Genomic DNA, 11,182 nt, shown 5'->3' on the forward strand with positions numbered 1-11,182 from the left:
GTGTTGATTTATGTTTTTTTTTTTGTGATAATGGTAGTTTTCTTTCTAACATTGTAGATGTAGATCATTAAGTGAAACACACTGAGAGGTTGATCTACATTAAAACATCTACTGACGTCTGTAGTAAAGTTCACTGAATACAAACCTGTAGATAATATAAAGGAGGAGATGATCATTTAAATTAATCTACTTTTAAGGCTTGATTGTTGTTTTATATTGTTATACAGTAAAATCTGCTGCTTTGAAGTTATGATGGTGCAGTGAATTGTGACGCTGCGCTTAGAAGTGACGGGACGTGGGTTCGTGTCCTGCTTCAGTGTTTTTTTATGACATTTTTTCGGACGTAGAGATGACTCTGGTGACAATATTACATTAAAAATCAATAAAAATGATTAGATATGAAGCATCAGTCACTGTGTTTATATCCAGTGTAACAGGAGGACTCTCTATGCAGACATCCTATGATGCTGACACGTCTCCTCAGACACATTTTATTCATATTATTCACCACTCGTCACTTCACTGAAGCAATAAAGTGATGAAGTGACCATAAAGTGTGACTAATTACAGGTGATTTAAGCCACTATAGTCACTGAAGACTGAACACACCTTTAGAACAGGATCATATTCATCAAACAACGGCTTATTTCACCATCAGGGTGAATAAATCACTATCTTCCGTTTGGTTGTCATGGCAGTTTGAGTATTCTTTGATACTCTACTTTTTAGAGTCCGCAAACTTATATTTACACCGTGTAAACTTGACATCAGGTCGACAATCACATCGTATGAGTGACCCTCCGTGAAATACCACACACAATGACTGAATATACTATCTTCCTCCGTCTGCTCCGCGTTGTTTAAAAACTCCAGTGATCGTCCACAAAAAGTGCAAAAGCGGTGTAACCTCACAGCTTGCTGTACCTACTTCCGGTATCTCGGAGCAGAAACGTACATTGATGATGGCTTTTTATCGCGCGTGTACGTAAGTAACCCAAGGTTTACATACTCAGGGTTGATTGGCACACTTCATACCAGCTGTAATGGAATCAGATACACAGAGTTTCCCATCGCGGGGTATGTTGACCCAGAGTTTATGGATAGACTCAGAGTTTGTTTACCCGCCTTTATGGAACACACCTCTGGACAAATACATTCTCTCATTCTGTCATTATTTATAAACTAACCACAAGTTCAATACAGTACATTTATAAAATACACGTTTATCTTGTTCATGAATATATACACATTACTGGTAAGTTGTCATGTGGTTGAAACATAGTGTCCACCTCAGTGTCCGTGTGAGCAGCTTTGATTGATCCACAGACACGTTTTTAAGTTAAAATCAGTAGCAGTAATAGTGGATGTAGTGTTATTGATACAGACACATTGGGTCCAACCAGACAGATAGGAATGAACCCAAGCCAGAGTGTTTGTCCACAGTTTAAATTGAGTTCATTTTAAAAGTAACGTTGGGTGACTGACGGTATCCAATGCCTTGTGAAGGTCTAAGAATATTGCTCCTCCTACTCCTCCATTATCAAGATTTAGTTTTATTGTTTCTGTGAGAAGATAACATGCTGTTTGCCTGAAACCCAAACTGCATTTGATGTAAAAGTCCTTCATCCTCCAGATGTTCTGTGAGTTGCTCAATGACCACTTTTTCTATTGCTTTTGATATAACGGTGAGAATGCTAATTGGTCTGTAGTTGTTGATATCTTGTTTATTTCCTGCTTTATGGATTAGAATGATAATGGCTGTTTTTAATGTGGTAGAGAAGGTGTTTTCACTTATTGATTGATTTATCAGTGTTGTTATTGGAGCAGTGAGAGTATCTTTATAAGTTTTTAGGAATAGTGTCCAACCCATGCATATCCCTAGAAATGATAATGTGGAGATGATTTTGTTTCATTTGTTAATTCTAAACCTAGTCCATCCTGAGTAAATGACTGCATGATTATTGTTAGTGGGTCCACATTCAAGCCAGAGTACTTTACGTGAAAATACATCAATGCTTCCTGATATAGCTAAAACAAATGGTTTCAGTTTATCGTACCCATCAGCATGCCACATGTAATTAGGTCCATTGAGTGGTACGTTCTTCTGATGAACCTCCTCCGTGTTCTCCTCCCACACCCCCGAGGACTCAGAGTCATTACATCATCTCTCTTCACTCTGAGATTGTACTTCTGTTGAAGTACCTGCCACATAGTCCTGTAGACAAACAGTTCCCCTGGTCCACAAAGTTCTTGCCTGATGGCGTTAGAGATGGCATCATGTGATCAATAATCCTTCCTGCGGTAAAAACCGGCCTCGTTAAGTTTACTTTTTAGAATCCACAGACTTATATTTACACCGTGTAAACTTGACATCATGTCGACAATCACATCGTATGAGTGACCCTCTGTGAAATACCACACACAATGACTGAATATACTATCTTCCTCCGTCTGCTCCGCGTTGTTTAAAAACTCCAGTGATCGTCCACAAAAAGTGCAAAAGCGGTGTAACTGCCCTTGTTGGCTTCCACAAAACGGGCAAAACATTATACATTTAAGAAATGTGATCATAACTCACCATGTAAACATGCTTAGCAGTGACTTTACAGCCTTACAGCTTGCTGTACCTACTTCCGGGATCTCGGAGCAGAAACGCACAATTTCTGGCCCAAAAAAAGTGTTAATTTTGTGTAAAATGTGGTATGAACAGAAAGGTTTTATTCTCCTGAGTCCGAATATGTGCTCGACTTTTGGATATAGTCTGAAATGGGCCCACTGGAGGCTCTGGAAGGTCGGTTTGCCAGAGTAACCTCCGTCAATCTGCATTGAAGACGAAGTATTTTATTTTGAAAATAATCCCCACCATTTCCGTTGTGATTTCACACAACACACGTACAACAGCAACACTTTTACAAATGGCAACAACACTTTTACAAATGGCAACAACACTTTTACAAATGGCAACAACACTTTTACAAATGGCAACAACACTTTTACAAATGGCAACAACACTTTTACAAATAGCAACAACACTTTTACAAATAGCAACAACACTTTTACAAATAGCAACAACACTTTTACAAATGGCAACAACACTTTTACAAATAGAAACAACACTTTTACAAATAGCAACAACACTTTTACAAATAGCAACAACACTTTTACAAATGACAACAACACTTTTACAAATAGCAACAACACTTTTACAAATGACAACAACACTTTTACAAATAGCAACAACACTTACAAATAGCAACAACACTTACAAATAGCAACAACACTTTTACAAATGACAACAACACTTTTACAAATAGCAACAACACTTTTACAAATAGCAACAACACTTACAAATAGCAACAACACTTTTACAAATGGCAACAACACTTTTACAAATGGCAACAACACTTTTACAAATGGCAACAACACTTTTACAAATGGCAACAACACTTTTACAAATAGCAACAACACTTTTACAAATGGCAACAACACTTTTACAAATGGCAACAACACTTTTACAAATGGCAACAACACTTTTACAAATAGCAACAACACTTTTACAAATAGCAACAACACTTACAAATAGAAACAACACTTTTACAAATAGCAACAACACTTTTACAAATGACAACAACACTTTTACAAATGGCAACAACACTTTTACAAATAGCAACAACACTTACAAATAGCAACAACACTTTTACAAATAGCAACAACACTTTTACAAATGACAACAACACTTTTACAAATAGCAACAACACTTTTACAAATAGCAACAACACTTTTACAAATAGCAACAACACTTTTACAAATAGCAACAACACTTTTACAAATGGCAACAACACTTTTACAAATGACAACAACACTTTTACAAATGACAACAACACTTTTACAAATGACAACAACACTTTTACAAATGACAACAACACTTTTACAAATAGCAACAACACTTTTACAAATAGAAACAACACTTTTACAAATAGCAACAACACTTTTACAAATAGCAACAACACTTTTACAAATAGCAACAACACTTTTACAAATAGCAACAACACTTTTACAAATGGCAACAACACTTTTACAAATGACAACAACACTTTTACAAATGACAACAACACTTTTACAAATGACAACAACACTTTTACAAATAGCAACAACACTTTTACAAATAGAAACAACACTTTTACAAATAGCAACAACACTTTTACAAATAGCAACAACACTTTTACAAATGACAACAACACTTTTACAAATAGCAACAACACTTTTACAAATGACAACAACACTTTTACAAATAGCAACAACACTTACAAATAGCAACAACACTTACAAATAGCAACAACACTTTTACAAATGACAACAACACTTTTACAAATAGCAACAACACTTTTACAAATAGCAACAACACTTTTACAAATGGCAACAACACTTTTACAAATAGCAACAACACTTTTACAAATAGCAACAACACTTACAAATAGCAACAACACTTTTACAAATAGCAACAACACTTTTACAAATGACAACAACACTTTTACAAATGGCAACAACACTTTTACAAATAGCAACAACACTTACAAATAGCAACAACACTTTTACAAATAGCAACAACACTTTTACAAATGACAACAACACTTTTACAAATAGCAACAACACTTTTACAAATAGCAACAACACTTTTACAAATAGCAACAACACTTTTACAAATGGCAACAACACTTTTACAAATACCAACAACACTTACAAATAGCAACAACACTTTTACAAATAGCAACAACACTTTTACAAATGACAACAACACTTTTACAAATAGCAACAACACTTTTACAAATGACAACAACACTTTTACAAATAGCAACAACACTTTTACAAATGACAACAACACTTTTACAAATGACAACAACACTTTTACAAATAGCAACAACACTTTTACAAATGACAACAACACTTTTACAAATGACAACAACACTTTTACAAATAGCAACAACACTTTTACAAATAGCAACAACACTTTTACAAATGCCTCAACACATTTACAAATGGCCATAACACTTTTACACTATTACTACTACTGTTACCAATACTACTACTGCTATTACTACTGTTACTACAACTACTACTACTACTACTACTACTACTACTACTACTACTACTACTGTTACCAATACTACTACTGCTATTACTACTGTTACTACTACTACTACTACTACTATCACTACTACTACTGTTACCAATACTACTACTACTGTTACCAATACTACTACTGCTATTACTACTGTTACTACTACTACTACTACTGCTACTATTGCGACTACTAGTTCTTCGGCTGCCACGTCAAACCGTTTAATCACCTACAATCTAAGATATTTCACAAGCAACAGGTCAATGATTATTGTTTTTTAATGTTTTTTTGGAAGTTCACTTAGGTGAGCATTAATGTTGGAAAAGGTATTTTCATACTTTATCCTGGTATAAACATGGAGAGCTGAAAGTAGTGAAGCATTTACATTTAATAGGCATTATCTCTCTCTCTTTCTTTATTTGCAGTCGGTCAATAACAACAAGGACTGTGCTATGATATGGGTTTGGGTTTAATGATATTTCTTCATCCAGCCTTATTTATTGAAGTTTTGTTGCCAACTTTTTAAGTCTATTTCTTGTGTTTCCGTGTTGCTTTTTTCCACATCTTTGTATCTAAGATCAGGTCTCCCTATTGTGTTTTCTTTGACAGAGCTGAGAATTCAACAATTGTCTTGGAACATTTTAAAAATGAAACTACTTTACAGTTTTAGAGCCTGTGTTCCTCCATCTTGAAATCACATGATTGATGATGTCACATGGCCCCACTGCCTGTGAACATCTCATTGTTTTCTATTGGAGTAAAACATTCAGCCTGATTTTTAGATCATTTAACAGCTTTTTAGTTCATTTAACAGCTTTTTAGGTCAAAATGACAACTTGTGCTGCATTTGGTTGCTCTAAAATACAAGGAAAAGTTAAAGATGTTGATTAAAGATGTTGATTTGAACCTCTTTCGTTTGAAGGATGACACTTTGTTAGTGGAAATTTCATCAAATTGAGGAAACGCTACAAATATGTAGAAACATTTGCACACATTATGTTTTCAAAAGCTCCAGAATTAATCTCAACCCAGCAGCAGTTATCATGCTCATACTGCAGCTAATAACCAACTAACCAACCAACCAACTAACCAACCAACCAAGGGACGGAGTGTGATTGGCTCAGAGGCTGCAGTACTCGCTCCAGTTCATGTCGTCTGTCTCTAGATTGTCCATTCACCGAGACAGGAAAGAGGAATATGATCAATCAGTGAGTCACAGATTAAGTTTGTGATTTAATCCACATGTTTGTTCTCCTGTTTTACGAACAAAAATCAATAAAGAACTGAATTGTTAAGCAGAATCGGAATTGTAAAAATCATATAATTTCCCATTTCTAGGCCATACTATTTAAAAAACTTCCAGACGGGGGAAGGCAACGACATGCTTAAATAACACTAGAATACTTTTTCCAGTGAAAAACATAATGAAAATGCATAATATTGTATGAAAACATGTTGGTGATGGTTTTAGTCCATGTCATATGGAGCTGAAGTCCAGCATTTTCTAAGATTTGGCCCCAGATTTGACATTTTTGTCTCTTTCTTATGCATTCCAACCAAACCACCCGTTTAGGTAAAAAATAACGTATCAATGGAATATTCTGTCATATTGCCCTTTCTGCCTGATTAGTCTCTTCAGTTGCGTTCAGTGTGAACACACCTTTAGAGTGATTGACGTCTGTAAATAGGTTGCAGTGTCTGAAATGTTGGCCATAGAAAGCTGATTACAGTAAGGCAGGTTTCTGACCTTCCTATGATTGTTTATGAATTTATTAATTGTTTATGAAGTTTTGTGAAAAAAACATCTCATGTTCACAAGTAGGTGGCGCTGTGTCTACAGTCAGTTATTGTTATTGGTATGTGTTAGTTGTCGTACAGTGATAATTTGTGTGAAGTTTCAGATCGATAAGATTTACTGTTTTAAGGGTTAAAATGGTGATCTTGACCAGAGTTGAAGGCTTGCCATGCCCACACTGTATGAGATATGGAAATTTGAGTTTTTAGTACCATTAACATACATCAAGGGTAGTGTCACTTGCAAAAAGTGAGGAAACCCGACTCTCCAGAGATGCCACGCCAAAAAAGAGCCTGAGGAGAACCAAGAGGCCAGTCAGCAATGTCTCCATCCAGGAGGTCAGTGTGGACATTGTGGAGGAGTACAAATACCTGGGAGTGGTGATTGACAATAAACTGGACTGGAGGAGGAACACTGACTCCCTCTACAGAAGGGGCCAAAGCCGTCTCTATTTTCTGAGACGACTGAGGTCCTTCAACATCTTCAGGAAAATGCTGAGGATGTTTTATGAGTCAGTGGTGGTGAGTGTGATCCTCTACGCTGTTGTTTGCTGGGGGAGCAGACTGAGGGTCACAGACACCAACAGACTCATCCACAAGGTCAGTGACGTTGTGGGGATTAAACCGGACTCTCTGACAGTGGTGACAGAGAGGAGGAGCCTGTCCAAGGATGAAGGCCATCTTGGTCAATAAGTCCCACCCACTCCATGATGTGCTGGTCAGTCACAGAAGCACCATCAGCACCTTTAGGACCTTTAGAACCTTCAGCACCAGGCTGATCCAACCACGGTGCTCCACACAACGCCACAGGAAATTATTCCTGCCTGTGGAGATCAAACTGTATAATTCATCACTGTAACCTCACAGCTTGATTGTTGTAAATATCTGTATCATATCATTTTCTACTATTGTAATGTGTGTGTATCTGATCCCTATTTTTTAACAGTGTTTTACTTAATTATACAATTATTTAAAGTTTATTCTTTCTTTTATCTTTGTTAAATGTTTTATTCTTTTATTTGTGATTTTTTTTCTGTGGCTGTAACATAAGTAATTTCCATCTGGGATTAATAAAGGAATTCTGATTCTGAAAAAGCAGCATCTCCCACACCTGAGCACTCCAGGGAGCACAAACACACACAGCCGCCACCTCATCCTGAGGGCCCCCGTGAGCACACACCCGCCCACGCCCAACGCCCTGGGTTTGGGTCCAGGGAACCCCCCCACCCGAGACCCCAGCAGATGGGCAGAGACCAAGGGGCAGCCAGCATCATCCTCGTGCGAACTAACGTATCTTATTCAGCAGCCAATCAGGAGTCAGCATTTTCCTCTGCTCTTGATGATGTCACAACTTGTCTTCTGCAGCCAATCAGGAGTCAGCATGTTTCTTTGCTGTTGATGATGTCACAGGTTCTCTCAAAATCAAAGAAAGCTCCTTTTTCATAGGTTCCTTTAATGTCACAGGATCCTTTCGAGTAGCCACTCATCATCACACCAATAACAACGAAAGAAGAAAAAGTTCATTACTTCAACAAGGAATTACAGGAACAAATTTTGAGACAAAATGGAGAGCACTCTCTTCAACCAAACACTTGATATGGAGTCATCTTCTGACAAACCCACCATGATTCAGCAACAGATGATTGAAGCCTATGATCAGTCCCAGACATTAAGGATGGAATTTAAGCAGATCGTTGCTGATTTGTCAATCAACTCTGACAACATGAAGGTCCACCAAAAGGAAAAAATGATTTCCCAGTTGCGTCTTTTCATGTTGGATGAGGATCGCAGCATCCAGCACAATGCAGTTTTGGCTCTGGGCCGTCTGGTAGAACACAGTGAAGAGCTGGCTAGGATTGTGGTGAAGAAAGACATCCTGCATCAGTTGATCTGGTCTATTCCTTCACAGCCTCATCATTATAAGAAGGCTACAGTGTTTGTGCTGCATGCTGTGGCCAAACACTCCCCTGAGCTCTCCCAGGCTGTGGTTGACAGTGGTGGGTTGGATATTTTGGTCTCCTGTTTGGGAGCTGTTGACCCTGAGGTAAAAGAGGCTGCCGCCTGGGCCCTGGCCTACATCGCACAACAAAATACAATGCTTTCTCAGGCTGTGGTGGATGCAGGTGCAGCCTCTCTGCTGTTGTCCCTGCACACAAATGACCTGGATCGGGAGGAGGTCAACACTGGCACCATCGCACTCCTGAAACAGATGATCCGCAGCCCAGATGTCAAACTGAAAAGGCAGGTGCTGTTCACTCTCATTCAGATCAGTAAACACTCAGTAGAACTGGCTGAGATGGTGATCGCGGCGTACATTTTCCCAGATGTCATGATCTGCCTCCAGGACCCGGATGAATATGTAAAGAAAGATGTCATCACCTTGATGTGGGAGGTGGTCAAACACAGTGCACAGTTATCTCAGGTGATTGTGAACTGTGATGGTTTAGTGGAGGTGGTGGACTACCTGGATAAAAGCCGTGGAAGCATGAGACTTCCCGGGATCATGATGCTGGGATACGTCGCTTCTCATAGTGAAAATCTCGCTATGGCCGTCATCCTCTCCAAGGGGTTGCAACAGCTGGCCATCTGTCTGTCCGAGGAGGATGATGATCACATAAAGGAGGCCACCGTATGGTCCATTGGTCAGATCGGACATCACACACCAGAGCACGCCAACGCTGTAGCCACTGCAGGCCTACTGCCTAAATTACTGCAGTTTTACACGGGAGCAAGCAGTTTGGAGGACCTGCGGCTCAAAAGTAAGAAGGCTCTGAAGAACATCCTGCTGAAGTGCACTCACCTGCCCAGTTTAGAGCCTCTCCTCAGCAATGCTCCCAGCAACATCTTAAATCATGTGCTTGGCCAGTTCAGCAAGGTTATGCATCATGACAGTGAAGCTTGCCAAGAGTTTGTGATGAGTGGTGGGTTAAGTAAAATACAGGAGATGGATGCTGAGCCTGGTTCAGCTCAGAGGAACCTGATCAATTCCATAAAAAGCTGCATCCAAGAGGCTTCAGCCAACCGCCTCAGAACGGCCAAGACCCAACACACCCCGCTGCCTCCCCGAACACCCGCCACTAGAACCCCTGCTTGCACCCAACTTCCCAAACCTTTTCATGACCCAACACCCAACCCCCGGGGAGGGACCAGCAGAAGAGCCAAAACCCAACACACCCCGCTGCCGCCCCGAACACCCGCTACGAAGAACCCTGTTAGCACCCGCCCTCTCAAACCTATTCATGCCCCAACATCCAACCCCCAGGGAGGGCCGAGGGAGCCCCCCATTCGAGACTCCAGCAGAAGGACCAAGACCCAACACACCCCGCTGCCGCCCCGAACACCCGCTACGAGAACCCCTGCTTGCAGCCAACCTTCCAAACCTATCCTTGCCCCAACACCCAACCCCCGAAGAGGGCCCAGGGAGCCCTCCATCCAAGGCCCCAGCAGAAGGGCCAAGATCCACGCCCAGGGAAATACCAGCGAGCACCCTCCAGTGGCCAGGTCCAGAGCCAGCAGACGCAAGACCCTAGGCCCAGAAGCAACTGATCCCAAGGCAGCACCGGTGGCAAGCTCCCTCACCGGCACCCACGAATCCTGGCCAATCACTCCAGAAGCAACTGATCCTGAGGAAGCATTGGTGGCAAACCCCCCCACCGGCACCCAAGAACCTCGTCCAATCACCCCAGAAGCAACTGATCTTGAGGCAACACCGGTGGCAAGCCCCTCCACCGGTACCCAAGAACCCTGGCCAATCACTCCAGAAGCAACTGATCCTGAGGTAGCATTGGTGGCAAACCCCCTTACCGGCACCCAAGAACCTCGTCCAATCACCCCAGAAGCAACTGATGTTGAGGCAACACCGGTGGCAAGCCCCTCCACCGGTACCCAAGAACCCTGGCTAATCACTCCAGAAGCAACTGACCCTGAGGCAGCATTGATGGCAAGCCCCCCCAACGGAACCCAAGACCCCCGTCCAATCACCCCAGATAGCACTAACCTAGGTTTAGAGTAATGAAAAAGAAAGATTTTTTTCGGTGCCTCGGAGAACTTGAAAGAGAGAACTGAAAGAGAGAACAGAATTTGAAATAATATGGATTATTGAGCCTATTGACATCAAACTTGTCAAAATTGTCTAAAAACTCTACTTGACAATAAAACTGATTTTGAATATTAAAACATACTGGTCCTTTGTGTAAACTTTCCAGCGTACAGTATTTTTAATTGGAAGAGTTGAAGAATTTCCATGCAGGACCTGAACATAACATTTAT

General features: G+C 40.5%; 1 pseudogene; it reads left to right on the plus strand.

The window, feature by feature from the left end:
* Positions 1–8,378: 8,378 nt before the first annotated feature.
* LOC114458579 (sperm-associated antigen 6 pseudogene) lies at positions 8,379–10,925 on the plus strand (annotated as a pseudogene).
* Positions 10,926–11,182: the final 257 nt, after the last annotated feature.

Source organism: Gouania willdenowi, unplaced genomic scaffold, assembly GCF_900634775.1.
Source record: "Gouania willdenowi unplaced genomic scaffold, fGouWil2.1 scaffold_135_arrow_ctg1, whole genome shotgun sequence".
In the NCBI taxonomy this organism is placed as follows: Eukaryota; Metazoa; Chordata; class Actinopteri; order Blenniiformes; family Gobiesocidae; genus Gouania; species Gouania willdenowi.